The sequence below is a fragment of the Typopeltis vanoorti genome, chromosome 5 (assembly GCF_054136105.1).
Source record: "Typopeltis vanoorti isolate ZY-2024b chromosome 5, IOZ_Tvanoo_1.0, whole genome shotgun sequence".
In the NCBI taxonomy this organism is placed as follows: domain Eukaryota; kingdom Metazoa; phylum Arthropoda; class Arachnida; order Uropygi; family Thelyphonidae; genus Typopeltis; species Typopeltis vanoorti.
In genome coordinates, this window is record NC_143553.1 from 120,138,571 (window position 1) to 120,153,848 (window position 15,278).

Consider the following 15,278-nt stretch of genomic DNA (forward strand, 5'->3'; position numbering starts at 1 on the left):
TTATACCGCAACACTTTCTTCGATCAGTCACATTGTTTCTCGATTTATATATATATATATATATATTTTTTTTTCAACATCGATATATACAGGGTGTTCGGGATAAATTTGACATATTTATAATTAATTATATTTTTCCGTAAGTTACATGTATTAACACACACTTCTCTTCATTTAAAAGTTTGGACCCTTCTTCATTCATATACAAGATGTCAGAAAGGATGGATAGCTGGAACCCACCTGAATCATGGAAGAGAATAACTTGTATCATGATGATTCGTGCCCGCCATCAAAATAAGGATATTACGACTGCTGCCCAATGCTCCCTGAATACAGTAAAACAATCAGGCATGAACTAGAGACTTGCAATGGTGACTACGAGGATGTAGCAAGAAGAAAGATCCCTAGCAGACGATCTGATTGCGTTCGTACAGCAGAATTCCTCGCAAATCTGCAGGACCAGGTGTTGAAGAACCCTGGCATTGGAATTCGGGCTTTGTTCGTGGAGTTGCTAACTGTAGTCAAGCCCTGGATAACAAGGGTAGCCAATGGTAGGCCGTATGTATGGCAGCAGGATTCGGCCCCTTGCCACACCTCTGGGAAAAGTCAAAAATGGTTGTCTGAAAATTTCTACGACTTCACCAGTCCAAATGTTTGGCCTCCAAACTCCCCAGACCTTAACCCCATGGATTATTTTGTATGGGACGCAGTTGAAAAAGACACCAATCGCACTTCCAGTAATACAAAAGCCCAGTTAATGGATAAAATTAAAACAGTTTTTGCGGCCCTTCCCAGGGAGACTGTAGCATCAGCTTGTTCGAGGTTCCGAAGCAGAATTGAAGCTGTGATCGATGCTAATGGTGGTTATTTTGAGTAAATCTTGTTGATAGTATTGTAATTAACTCTGCCTGTAATGTTTTTTTGTCAATTCATTAAATTTAATAGATACAAAGAAGATTTTCTTTTTCCTTACGAAACTGTCAAATTTATCCCGAACACCCTGTATATCTTGTAAAAACACTCATTTCACTAGTGAACTCTTGCAATGCTCCTATATTATTATTATTATTATTATTATTATTAGTAGTAGTAGTAGTAGAAGTATATGTTGATATTCTGTTAACAGAAATCACAGTTAAACAGTGAAGAAATCTTTGACTGGCAGATGGCAGATGTGTCTCATTCGAACCATGCCACTTCCTGCAAATCTACGAGATATTACTAAAATGTAACACCTCCCGAATAATACTGTTTGCTGGAGTTGAGAGGGTGTTTTGGAATGCTCATCTTTTCCAGGTGTTTCATTATCTTTTTCGTATTGCTCCTAACATGATAATGACAAATTGAATAATTGCTGCTATTTGTATTCAAAATTCTTTGAATCTCAATTTCAAAATCTCTATATTTCGTCAATTTTTCAGAAATGTTTTTCTTCTACTCTATTGTCTCCTGGTATTTCCAAGTCAATAAACTATATACATATTTTTGCTACAGATGTAAATCTGTATATTTTGTTACAAATCTAAATCTTCAATCTAAATCTTCAAGTTCCATAATATCGTCGCATTTTTTATTCCCAATAATGTTTTCAACTGTTGTTCCCAAGAGTAGGTTAGGATAGCTTATTTTGGATTCACAGAAGCACCTCAAGTTATAAAACCAATGCATAATGTATATTAATGACGTGTGTTCGTATGGCCGATATGTCTGATTTGAAGACCATTGCATGTGAGCAGCTAACTCACCTTAACTTGAAAAGTCCTGATAACGTTTCCTCGCGTCCTAAATTAGATTCAAATCCAGATCATTTCACACAAAGGGCATCGTCGAAACCGACACAGCTACCGAAGCTCTGAATGTTCCTAATAGGTTCTGAAAGTCGGGATGACGTATTTCCTACACAAGTTTTAGAGCATTGTTTTTGTAGTCCGATGATACGTTTGTATACAGTATGTCTGAGTAATCTTTCTGAAAGAACTGATCAGATGGTCCAATCTCTTCTTCTGCTTTGCACAGTACGATATCAGATTTTCTATATCTTTTTGATGGCGAATAATAAAGACATTGCTAAATTAAGCGACTGTCAGCTTTCACTTCAATTTTTCTTCAAATATTCATTAATTGCTTTATTTTTCCAAACTTTACTCCTTATTTCAATTTCTTACTCGTTCTACCGATTTGTTGACTCTACTATGCACTCTGCTTAAAAAGAAGACAACGGACATCAAAATGTGAGGAACAAACAGCCATGGCGCCCACCTGAATAAGATCTAGGACCTCCTTTTCCGGTCATGGCGGCAGTAATCCTACCAGACATATTTTTCCACAAGCGTACGATAGTGATCAATGGTAATTTGGGACCGATCTTCCTGTAGACATTTAATGAGGTCGTAAACAGTTGTGTGTGTGGGGGGGGGGGTACATCCCTTGATCTTACTCGACGCTCCAGTTCAACGCACAGATGTTCAGTAGGTTTGAGATCAGTACTCTGTGGAGGCCAGTCAAGTGTAGTCACATTGATATCCAGCAACCACGTGATTATACCTGGCAGCCGTATGACATTGTCTTGCTGAAAGAGAAAATGGTCTGTTCGTATGACAGACCATTTTCAGGAACAAAAAGACACGATGTCTTGCTGAAAGAGAAAACAGTCAGTTCCCGTAGAAACTCCAGAAGGTAGGAAGGCTTTATATTGTACAGAATTTTGAGATGCCTCTCAGAGTTCAGTGTTCGAGACTCCACAAAGAGAAGTCTGAAGCCAGTGAAGGAAAAACAGGACCATCACACCGCCACCTCCGAATTTCATTGTTGGGGTTATGCACTCTGATAAGAGAGGTTCGCCGGGCATCTGCCACACCGACACACGCCCATCTGCTTGATGATGGGTGTAACGTGATTCGTCGCTCCGTAATATAGCTTTCCAAGTCCCACCGTGCATGCCGCTTTGCACGACTGAAGACGACTGTGCATGTTGACTGATTATTGACCTGTGATATTCCAATTTCTCAAAACTTTTCCAAACAGATAGGCCTTCAACGCGGCATCCTATCACGGAACCGCTGTCAAACTCCGTCAGTTCCTTTCTCGCAGTCGTTTCGCCTGAACACAGTTGCACTAACTTGGGAACATCATATTCCTGCAATTTATATCGGCTACATTCACCTGATTCGTTACATGGCACGATGAACCTTGATCGCAGGAATGTCCTTTGACTACTTTCTAAGCAGTGTACATTCACTACTTTGTTTTAAATATTTTTAATTTTCATGTTTTCTGTGCTTTCCTTGTTGTGATCATTCAGTTCTTTTATTTGTATTCTGTTTGTTCTTTGTTTAACGTCTAAAAGTCGATACTTTCCAAGTCTTTGGTCAAGTATAATCGATTTACATCAGTGCGTAGAGATGGAAAGCATGGTTTCTTTGCCATTAATTTCTGTGCTATACAACAAAGTCTCTCTCCAAATTGGTTTGTGTTCAATCAGATATTCCTGCTGTGGCTCATTGAAAGTAGGGTCCATATATTGATTACTGTCACAACATAATAATAATAATAATTACTTTGTCTCTACAGCAGATGTTACTGTGATTGGTATAAGAGCAAATACAAGTAAATGTCTGTGGAAGCCAATTTTATTTTAGTGATATCTACTTTTATTTCAAGTGCAACAAATACAGTTGTTATAAACAAAATGCGGATTTTTCTCTTTAATGATATACACTGCTTGAAAAGAAGTTCGTTGACTTCTTTCCAAGCACTTCTTTTCATTCTTCAGTAGGGTTTGGATAACCTTGTCAACTTGAACACTAGGGTAATGTAGTTCTGCTTTTTCTAGAACAAAAAATCCTCCTTCTTGCAGTGTTACTCCTCACGACACCCAAATTTTAAGACAAGATAAGATTAATTTTCTAGGATTTTCTCTATCATTATACCTCTTTTGACATCAATGCATTTCAGCTACTTCTTATTCCCCATCCAAATACATTATGATTCTATTTCTCCAGGTCTTACTTTAGTTTTGACCGGCTATTTACCCTATCCTAATAGCAAAACTACGCAACTATTGAACACGCCTCTCGCATTCCACTCCAAACTTACAGAACAAATGCCCTCCTCTTCGATCATCCCTTCTGCTATTACCCTCTAGAACAGTCTTCTAACCTTTATGTTTGTTTTTCCCAAAGAACACAGTCTACATTTCTACAAATTAAATGTGAGCGTATTCTTCATTCCCTGTCAAGGATGCTAATGTACTATTGACTGACCAAACTCTCCTGTATGAGATTATCACAGAAAACTTTAACAAAAATAAATAAAAACTTTTAAAATCTAAAGTTTGTGAATTCAGTATATAAATATTTCAACAATGTATTGCTATCAATAACGCCTCTCAAAACTGTATTTAAATTTTATTTTCATTAATAACGTATTACATAATCTCAGCTGTATTCAGAATTTTTCTTTGTTTGCCTTATCTTAGGAAAACGAAAGTAAACTAAAGACTTTTCGGACACTATAGTTTGGATGATTGATTACATATCCCTAGGGTAAATTAATCACCCATTGGAGGCTCGATAAAAATATCAGTGACATTTACGGACCGCTTATCTTGGAACATGTTTAACTACAAACGACAACTTTAACTCCTGTGTTACATATTTTCAATATTTAAATAAGTGTTAACCACTTCTTTTACACAAAATTCATGTTTTTTCAATATTTATTTTATGAAAGCTATGCATATGTGAAATAAATTTAAGATTTTAATATCAGCACAACAATTTATATCAACAATTTCATATAAATATCAAATTCTGCGGAAGCAAAATTGATGCCAGGTATAACAAATTTGATTATCAGAAATAAATTTTAGTTATTCATAATATTTCAGTATATAATTATATTTAAAAGAATATTACTAATAATCTTTTTTAATATTTTACAAAGATATTGAGAAATTTACATTAATTTTAAAATTTTATTCACACACCTATCATAGTGATATATACAATTTTAATAATTGATGTATTATTATGGATCTTCAAATCCAATACCCGTGTGGTTGCCGGGATAAGAATAGCACCAATGTAGCTAATGCATGTCGTACGAGGCGAATAAAATTGGTACCCTTAGAGGGTAATGGATGGCAATGCTGTAGCCAATGAAGTTCTAACTGAGGCTCGGCTATTGCTGTTACCCTCTTGCCATGATCAGAGCTTTATTCATTGCTCAATAACACCTTATTCCTACACTGTCCTCTACAGATAACGGGGAAGATGAAAAGCATTCTTGCTTCGCCCCTTTAAGCCAGTCCTTATAAGGACTATAAGGATCCATCGACCGGTTTGCAATGGCTGAAAGGATCAATCAACCGTGAGATGCGGTGATTGATTCATTCAATCCAATACTTCTTATTGTGCTATCTTCTATCGAAGGTCAGCGGCCATCTTAGCGAACAAACTGTGCTCTTGTGCTAATCTGAGCAGTTGTGCACTGCTCTTTCCTGTCCACGTCTTGATGTTGTCAAACCATGATATTTTTTTTCTTCCTCTAGTTCCTTTGCCACCAATTCTTTCTATCAAAATAGTTTGTAGAAGTTTGTATTTGCTGTTTCTCATGATGTGGCGAAGATATAATGTTTTTCGTTTCTTGATTATTTGTACAAGATGTTTAGCTTTGCCAATGGATTTTAAGACATCTTCATTGGTAATTGTTTCTATCCATGATATCTTTAGCATTCTTCTGTATAGCCACATCTTTAAGGCTTCGATTTTCTTGATGGTTGTCGCCTTCAATGTCCATGTTTCAACTCCATAGAGCAGAACACACACGTAGCATTTCAGCATTCGGCATCTGACTTCCATGTTTAGGTCTTTATTGCAGAATAGTGTTCTCATTTTCATGAAGGACTGCCATGCAACTTCAATCCTTGTCTTTATATCTATTTCTGGATCCCACCGTTCATTAAGCGAGCAACCAAGATATTTATATCTTGACACTTGATCAATATTTTTCCCATTGAGTGTCAGTTTCATTGATGAGGCTGGATGTTTGCTGATGATGATGTATTTTGTCTTGTTGATGTTTATATTTATTCCCATTCTTTGGCTTTCTTTCTTTGGCAATCCAATACCCTTGGAGGATAATGGATGGCAATGCTGTAGCCAATGAAGTTCTAACTGAGGCTCGGCTAGTGCCGTTACCCAGCCATCACTAGAGCTTTTAGCTCAATAAGACTCCATCCACACAGATTTACTTCATTCAGATGACGGGATAAAGAGTCAAGGACTCAGTCCATCGCCCAATTCTTATAAGAACTATGAGATCCATCGACCGTGAGATTCGGTGATTGATTCATTCAATCCAATACCCTTGGAGGGTAACGGATGGCAATGCTGTAGCCAATAAAGTTCTAACTAAGGCTCGGCTATTGCTGTTACCCTCCTGCCATGATCACAACTTTAATAGCTCAATAACACCTTATCCCTACACTCTCCTCTACAGATAACGGGGAAGATGAAAAGCGTTCTTGCTTCGCCCCTTTAGGACTAGTATTTATTTATTTTTTATTTTTTGCAACTCTGTATATCCGAATTCTTTCCATACCAGATGAATTTTTTTTGTTACATAAAAGAGTTTCTTCTGAGTAAATACTCATTTTCTGAGTTTTGTTGGTGTTACGTTCTTTTAAGATTTCATCGATTTTTAGAATATCATTGCTTCTTCGTAATATTTTAATAATTACTTCCATTCCTGCTGACTATTTTTTTTTGTATTTTAGATAAAAATCAGCAGGAATGGAAAGAGATACATAATGCAATTTTCGGTTACATTAGGTACCTGGCTTTCTTAGGAAATGTTTTGCAAAAAGGAATAAGCGTATACATTACCGATATTATTATCACAACATAACTCTTTTCTTGGACGAATTTTGTGCAAATATATTATTTCGGATATTTTGCAAAAACTGTCAAACATTTCGATGTTTGTTTTATTTGGGCCATTTTTAGGAACAAAAAGAGCAAAATCCTTTCGAAATTATATACACCTACCCTACTTTGTCTGGACAGAAATTAACAAAATATTGGATTTGGAATTTGGAATTATAGATGAGGTAACCAACACTGTGAAGTTAGTACATTATACCTGTAAATGGTTTGTTTGTGTCTGTCTTGAAGAATAGGCAAGCTAACATTCCCCGAGAAAAATATCTTCTATCTCGTTATAAGAATGACTAACTCACTTGCAGCTGAAGAATATTCTTCACTTCCTAGTTAACAGCCTTAGCAACTAAAGGGAATTATACCAACTAAGCTACACTTTTGTAATGATGCAATTTTAGTTTCAATTGATTCGTTTTTTTTTTTTAGGAAAATCATTCGAATTAATATAGAATTCCGCACAGACGAAGTATAATGAATTCTACACAGACAACTAGACAGAGTTTAATGAGATCTAGTACTGATGATCTGTATTAAAAATTATCAAAACGCTTAAATTTTGGTTTCGCTGGAACTTTCAAACAAAATTAAACAAAGTAAACAAAACAAAATTATATACACATACCGGCCACTGAATTAGACATTTTTATTTAATATCATGTTGGACCTCATTTAGCTAGCCGAAACCAATTCTCTTCGATTTTCCAGCATAGTTTTCAGTGAGATATGAATCGGGAACAGCCTCCAGTAAATGCTTCAGTCAATTTCTGCACAGGCAGGAAGTTCTGTTTGTCTGTACAAGGCTTCTCAGACGAAGGCGATCTCGTTCCTGACAGACTCTCTTAGAACCGCAGATATGCCTCTTAGAAAAAGCAATTTGGGTTATTTTTTTACTGATTAAAGATCCAGGATATCTCTCATTTTGAGAGACCAATCACTTATGCTGTTTTCAAAATCGTGCCTCCAGCCACACGGCATCCATAATAAGCACTTTATTGAACTCCGAAAGATCCTTTGTTTTTGCCCACTGTGATCAATGCTATTGATGATTATTGACCAGCAGCATTGAATACGTGGTGACGCATGTGACGAAATATTTTCTATAAAAGCTGCGTAAGTGAAGTTTATGTACATCTGCACGAAGGTTTCTAATTCAGTGGTACGTATGTGCGTATATAGAGTCGTTATGTCAAATAAATAAAAATAAAACATAACTTTGGCCTCATTGGAGATTTACTGAGCTACCACCATTCGATATAGTTCTTTGAATAACTTAAACTCGAACAAACGTCGTGTTAGTTTTCACGAAAACAATGGAAATATTCACAATTGAATACACAGCTGTAAACAATTTCATACTCCATTGCATTTAAATAATTAAAATTCTTGTTGCTGTAAAGCGTATTGAAAATACTGCGCAATAAATTTCGTTCTTGAATTATCCCAACACTATTTGATGAAACAATCTTTCTATTTTCTTTTTTATACAAAGAAACCTGTGGTGAATTCATCACTAAAAAACAGACGTACTAACCACAGTGATAATTTTAATACGTAAATATTTAATACGTAAATACAATTCTTCCGCTCATCATCTATCTCAAAGATTTGACATCATTAAATCATTAGTTACCAGAGCACACAGATTCTGCTCCTCTGAAGAATCTCTAAACCAAGAATAAGAAATAATCAAAAACACAGCCATACTAAATGGATTCAATCTTAAAACAACTCAAAAAATCATCGGTCACTTCCCTACACATCAACCTAGACAAGAAGAAGCCCATAGGATTCCCATACCTTATGTCAAATGCATGTCCGAACGTCTTTCGAAAATTATGAAGAAATACAATCTTGCCACTACCTACAAACCCATTAACCAGATCTATAACTTGTTACCTTCTCCTAAAGACAAACTCCCACCTCTGATGTTACCTGGCGTGTATGAGGTCCCATTCTCCTGCAAGTTGGCCTGCTTTGGACAGACAGATAGATCTGTTCAGAAACGCATTTCGGAACATCAGGACCACATTCGTCTTTTCAAATCGCAGAAATCTGGCTCGCTCAACACGGAGTTGAAAACCCAAACCATAGGATCCATTGGGAAAAGACAAAACTTTTACATAGATTTTTAAATATATGAAGAGCCAAAGGCTTCAATTCGGCGACATGAACTTATTTAAGTTAAGACATCATTAAATCATTAGTAATACAGTAATACAGCTCCTAGGAGCTAAGTTCACATTATGGGAAAATACCAAGAATAGTGACTGGAGCTTGCTCCGCGCTTTCTATGAGTTGCCTCAGTTTGCACTACCAAATGGGTCAGGTGCCACTATCCAGGTATTTGCTTACGCTTGGAATCGCCGAACTTTATATAGTTTCAATATTCGACATGAAACCCTTTGAGTTCCTTATTAGGCTAAGAAACAATATGGGATGCAATATCCCTTAACTTAAATAGATTTTTATATAAACATGAACGTTTATATAAAGAAAGTGCTGAAGCCCTACTACACAGACCAAATTAAAACTGCAATGACATGCTTGCTATTCCTAAAGTATGGGAAATTGTCATAAGAATTGTGTAAAATAATCTCTTTATATATGTTATCTTTTTTTTTTCAGTCATATTTTAATTTGATTCTATAACACGCTACTGCACTCATATTGAGATTCCATTGTAATCATTCGCCCTAACTGTATGTTATTCCTAGTATTGTTTGAATTTCTATACTGAGGATGTCCCAAGATACTTGGTATGAAATATTTACGTATCAAAACTTACTTATCACTGTGTTAATGTTAGTACGTGTGTTTTTTTAGTGATGCTTTCTATTTTTTACAACTTTGCTTTTATGAGTAAACTCATTAAAAATGATAATCGTATTTTCCCATTTTTTGCAATAATTCAGTCATTTTTAATGGAATCCTTTCCTTTTATGCTTCGCGGGGATCAGCATCTATTTCAGTAAATTATGGAGAATACAACTGTGTCCTAACACGAGTGTATTATCCACAATTTACGAAATGAGTTCCTGTTGCCAAGTGTTACAAAGTCCCCCTAAATGAAGGAATTTGATAACATTTTATATATAGAATCGATATTAATCCTTAACTTATCATATCCACGCTGTTATAATTGTAAAAAACACAATTATATTTGAATACACAATACCTTATGTTGCTTGAATTTTGAATAACTACACTTGTATATAAACATAAGCAATCTGCAAAATACAGCAAATATGAAATTTATTCAAGATTTAAATAAAATTATTAACGAGTCATTTGTTGCAATTTCTTTTTTTATTTTCCAGGTAATAAAACCTACGCTATACTGAATGTCTCCAAATGGAAGAAACACATCAATTGTGTTCTCTGGCTAACTGAGCTGAACTCTGTTTCAACTTTCGTAAGAAAATTTAAGACTCATTGAAAAGAAGTGCCTAACAGAAGTTCAATTAAAAATGTGAGTAAAAAAAAGTTAAAGAGACCGGTTTCATTAACGTTAAACCACGTGAAGTGGAAGATCGAGGATAAACGATGAGAGCGTATTGCCTGTAGAGTAAGTTTCTAATAAAACCCCAAGAAGAAGATCAGCAAGGCGGATTAGCTGAAATATTCCTAGAATTACATCAGAAAGCTTGAATGAATTTCACTAAATGTTATGGAAGGACTTCCATGCGAAATCAGTGTTTTGCCATAATATTAATAATGAAATTCAAATAATATCTCGTTTGTTAACAATTTATTGTTTAGTGATGAAGTAAGATTTAACATCAACGGCAGGAGAAATCTCATAAATATCCTATTTGGGGCAAATAAATCACAAGTGTAGGAACATGAATGAGATGTGATTCTCCTAAAGTGAATCTCTGGTATTCTAAAGGGAAACACCCAGAATGATGATGCTTATTTGAATATGTTGTACAATTACCACATTCCTGAAATCAGAATATTCCTCAAGTATTATTATAAATTATAAGATGCACAATGTCTTATAGATAATTTCTGTTTAAACAGTTCTAGGTTCGTTTATTCATGTTGGATTTGGTTGTTGGTGTTAATTGCAATGCACCTGAACTTAATGAAACCAAATTCATTGTGATTTAGTTGGTTATATGTGTTTCTGGGCTGGTTTGCTTATTTTTCTTTCTGGAAAAACCTGAGTTTCCAGAATGGAAAATCCTACCACGTCCATATGAGATGACAGGTTTTTTTTTGTTTAAATAGTTTATGTGAATCCAACCAAATAAATATTGTAGATTTGCAACGCAGACATGCAGTGTTTCATGGAACTTTAAATCTACCGTAGGGAGTAAACAAGGAAATCGTTTTCAAGACTCTTTAAGGCTTCTAATAATCGAAGAATAATCTAATCTCTGTAATGGAAATATATAGCCTTAAAACATTCACCATCTATGAAACCATGGTGCAAATATAACAAATACAGTTAACCAGCACACCAACCATTATTGAGTAATTGTTATAATAATGAACTGTGTCACGTTTTTGTATTTTTATATATCTGCAATAATTTTTCACAGTTGCTGATGGTAATGTTTCCAACTGTAGATAAAACTGAAAGAATAAATTCTTCTGGAATTTCATCTTCTTTAATTTTTTAGGAGCGACGCTTGTGTCAATCGATTACTGACCCAATTGCTTCTTAAGTTAACACAATGTCGCCGGCTTTCATGAATTTTTGATTACTAGAAATCCATTTCATTTCAATGATATGAGTGAATGCTTACAAACATTCATTCATATCATTAAAATTTGCTTTGCCAAGATTTATTAGTAATAAATAAGACATCGTTTTGTTTTTTCAATAACACTTTCAATGAAAACATCGTAATTAAAGGAATTTGACAAATTTTGCAATTAATTTCGTTATGACTACCTTTGTTCAAGTCCTTCTTTAAATAACAATTCGCGTCACAATTTATGTAATTTTATATAAATAAATTGATAAAGTGTCTTTACAACAAAAGATTAAACGTTTATGAATTTAAATTAAAAATGTAAGCAAATCAAAGGCATTGAATTATACTATTATGTAGATCTAAATAAAATGTATATAAATGTAATCAGCTATTTTTATTTATGTTAAATTTAAACGAATTAAAAAGTTATTTTTGTATGTTATTGTTATGTTAATTCTTTTCTTTTTTCTTTATTTATTTCTTATTATAATAAATATAATAAATATAATATATTTATTATATTTATTTCTATTCTATATTTATTTGCTTTATTTTTAAAAGGAATTTTGTTGAATAATACAGGATGCATAGAGTTCGCTTTGTTTAAAGTTTAAAAATTGCAGAAGCCTTTATTTATTTTTTTTTCAAGCTCATCAAATTTTTAAATCGTGTGAATGCTATCTGCAGCTGTTTTCTTTGCTGCCAAATTGAGTTTTACAAAGAAAACAAAATCAGCAGTGTGGTAATTATGCAGGATGCGATAGTGAAATAACGCACATATATAGAAAAACGTTTAACATGATATTATCCTTCAAACATTCAAGCAGCAACTTTTGTTCTAATGACAGTCTGTTGCATGGCTTGTAAAATGATGATTTTAGTTCAGTGTGTTAATTTGTCTGATATATTACTCATAAAAGACAAATTAGTCGGATTCCGTTAAGTTCGAAATTTTATGTAGATTGTTATATTCAACACGCAAGAGCTATTTACTGCCAAGCACTTTGTAAACTGCTCGTGATGTTGAATAAAGGAGTACTAAAGTGATATTTACCACTTTCGTAATTAGCTACGTGGCAAAGGATGAAAATGTGATGAAATATTCGTGTATATTATGAGCATAGAAGTTGATGTCAATAGTTAGAAATTCAGAGCATATAAACCGGCATTATTGTTCATTTAGTTTTCTATTGGCAATTATAAGGGTATAATATATATACTGTGTTGGATAGAAGGTGATAACACTTTTACACACAGGCTGAGCAACAGATCTTTTGCCTTCATCACTGTAGATGGTCTTGATGAGCTAACTCTGCTTGTGCTTTTACTTTGTTGAATTATCCTATATTATTCCACATGATCGTGGTAACATTGCAAATTCTTTCTCTCTCTCTCTCTCTCTCTCTCTCTTGATGACGAAGAGGAGGCTTACTAGATATGATTTATTTTAAGAAACCAAACATCGAAAATTTGTTGCCTTGGAAATATTTAAAATGCTACTTATGAACACATTCGAAGTATATGACGAGTTAATTTTCAATTAAACACAAATAAAAACTCAATCATTTATTTCCAAATGAATACATCTAACATTAATTAATTTCAGCATTATTAATTAGTGAATTAATCTCTTGTCAATATTTCGGCTTCGTAAACATCGACATTTAATCTCCTGCTAAATAGACTGATTTACAGAAATCCAGTCCTGCAAATCCGAAGCACTGTAAACATATGTAGGTTACCATAATTATATATATATATATGAGATATCCAAAGATTATGGTATGACAATATAAACATAAAAATCAAAAACTATGGCCTTTAAGGGACAAGATCCAGCAAGAACTAAAATAGTAATAGATAACAAGATCTTAGAACAGGTGAATTCATTTAACTACCTAGGATGTACAATCACATATGAAAATGAAAAAGATATAAACGTAAAAATTGCAAAATATTTAAAAATAACAGATGTAATTAATTCTTATATTATAACCAAACCTAGTTCAAAAACAAACCAGGCTAAAAGTATACAATACATTAACCCTACCGGTCTTAATGTATGGAAGCGAAATTTGGACAATAAAACAAAAAGACAAACAAAGATTAACAACAGCAGAAATGAAGTTTATGAGAAACTGCAAAGTATACCCTATTTGATCACAAAAGAAACGAAGATATTATGAAAGAATTAAACCAAAAACCAGTAATAAAAAAATTTAAAAATATAAACATAAATGGATGGAACACGTTCAAAGAATGAAAACAGAAAGATTACCAAAACAAGCCTTAAAGTACAAACCATTAGGAAAAAGAAAACCAGGACGTCCTCTTAAACGATTCAACGATGACTTCTAAGGCCGGAACAGGCCATGCTGGGCCTAAATTCTTAATACGGATGATGACACACACACACACACACACACACACACACACACACACACACACACACACACACACACACACGCCTGGCTGTTACAAACTCTAGAAAGCAACAAACTTTCTAAAGGTCACATCTAAACTGCTGTTACACTCAACAACAGAATAGGAATATTTGTATCCATTTACACCCTAAAGAGCAAAGGGATATTGTACTTAATTTTCCCGAAGCATTACCACAGACACGGAAGCACGGAGTTGCACAGTTTCGTATTATCCAAAAGAGGTCACATCTCATCATGTTTCTGATAAATTCCTTGGAAAGTTGGTAATCTTGCGAAACAAATTAATGCTTGCTGCAACCATACGTAGATTGGCTAGAGAAGAATGAAACACAACACGGGCAATGTAATGCGATAACAAGGGTGCATGCACAGTAGAATCTTATATACAAAGGTTTTCCTTTCTTATTGTACATCCTAATAAATTATTATAACTCTTGTGTATACTGAGTAGATGATCTCGGTCTTGGGAACATAATGAATCATTTACGTTTAATAAATAAGTATTTTGTATTGTTTAGAAGCGATCAAAATTGACTAAGTGATAAAATAAGTGGTGTTTGAGCTTTCAATTTATGTCTTCATTCTTGATAATTAATTTTCTAGATTGCAAAAACATTTTTGCCAGTTTGGTAAGAACAACAAAAGCCATAGAAAAGCTTATCTTGTCCGGTACAAACTAAACTAAAACAAGATCAGTATCGGATGCAACTATATCTATTACAGAATTTCTCTACTGACGAACAACATTCTTTACCTGAAATGAAAAGTAAGTCTATTAAAGACAGTGTCGAAATATCGATTTCTTCTCATCAGATGATACTGTTCTGCATCAGTTTTACTGGTACTGGTCATTTAAAATGGACGCTCCTCTAACCACAACACCGACACAGAAAACAATTTGGTTTCAGAGAAAAAAAAATCAACGAAATTGCAGATGGTCACTTCCTCACATATATTCGTAATGCTGCGAAGTCGAGACTAGGTGTGCAGAGGTGGTATTTATTTTTTTCTTCGATAGAGTGGATAACATATCGTTTAGCAGTCGAACGTCTGGCGTAGAGATAGATTAAATTCTATGAAATCATTATATACATTGCATTTAATAATATTTTCCAAATTCAGTTTTATTAACTGTTAAAATAAGACGTGGTTATTTAAAAATAAAGTCCTTCAAAACCATGAAACGC

At 34.1% G+C, this 15,278-nt stretch overlaps 1 long non-coding RNA gene across 1 annotated transcript in view; it reads left to right on the forward strand.

Moving 5' to 3' along the window:
- The window catches only part of LOC150106760 (uncharacterized), a 31,432-nt gene extending 20,719 nt beyond the window's left edge, over nucleotides 1-10,713 (forward strand). The window contains exon 3 of the long non-coding RNA XR_016548327.1: nucleotides 10,259-10,713. This is a non-coding gene — a long non-coding RNA (uncharacterized LOC150106760). The remainder of the gene's footprint in view (nucleotides 1-10,258) is intronic.
- The last annotated feature ends 4,565 nt before the right edge of the window (nucleotides 10,714-15,278 follow it).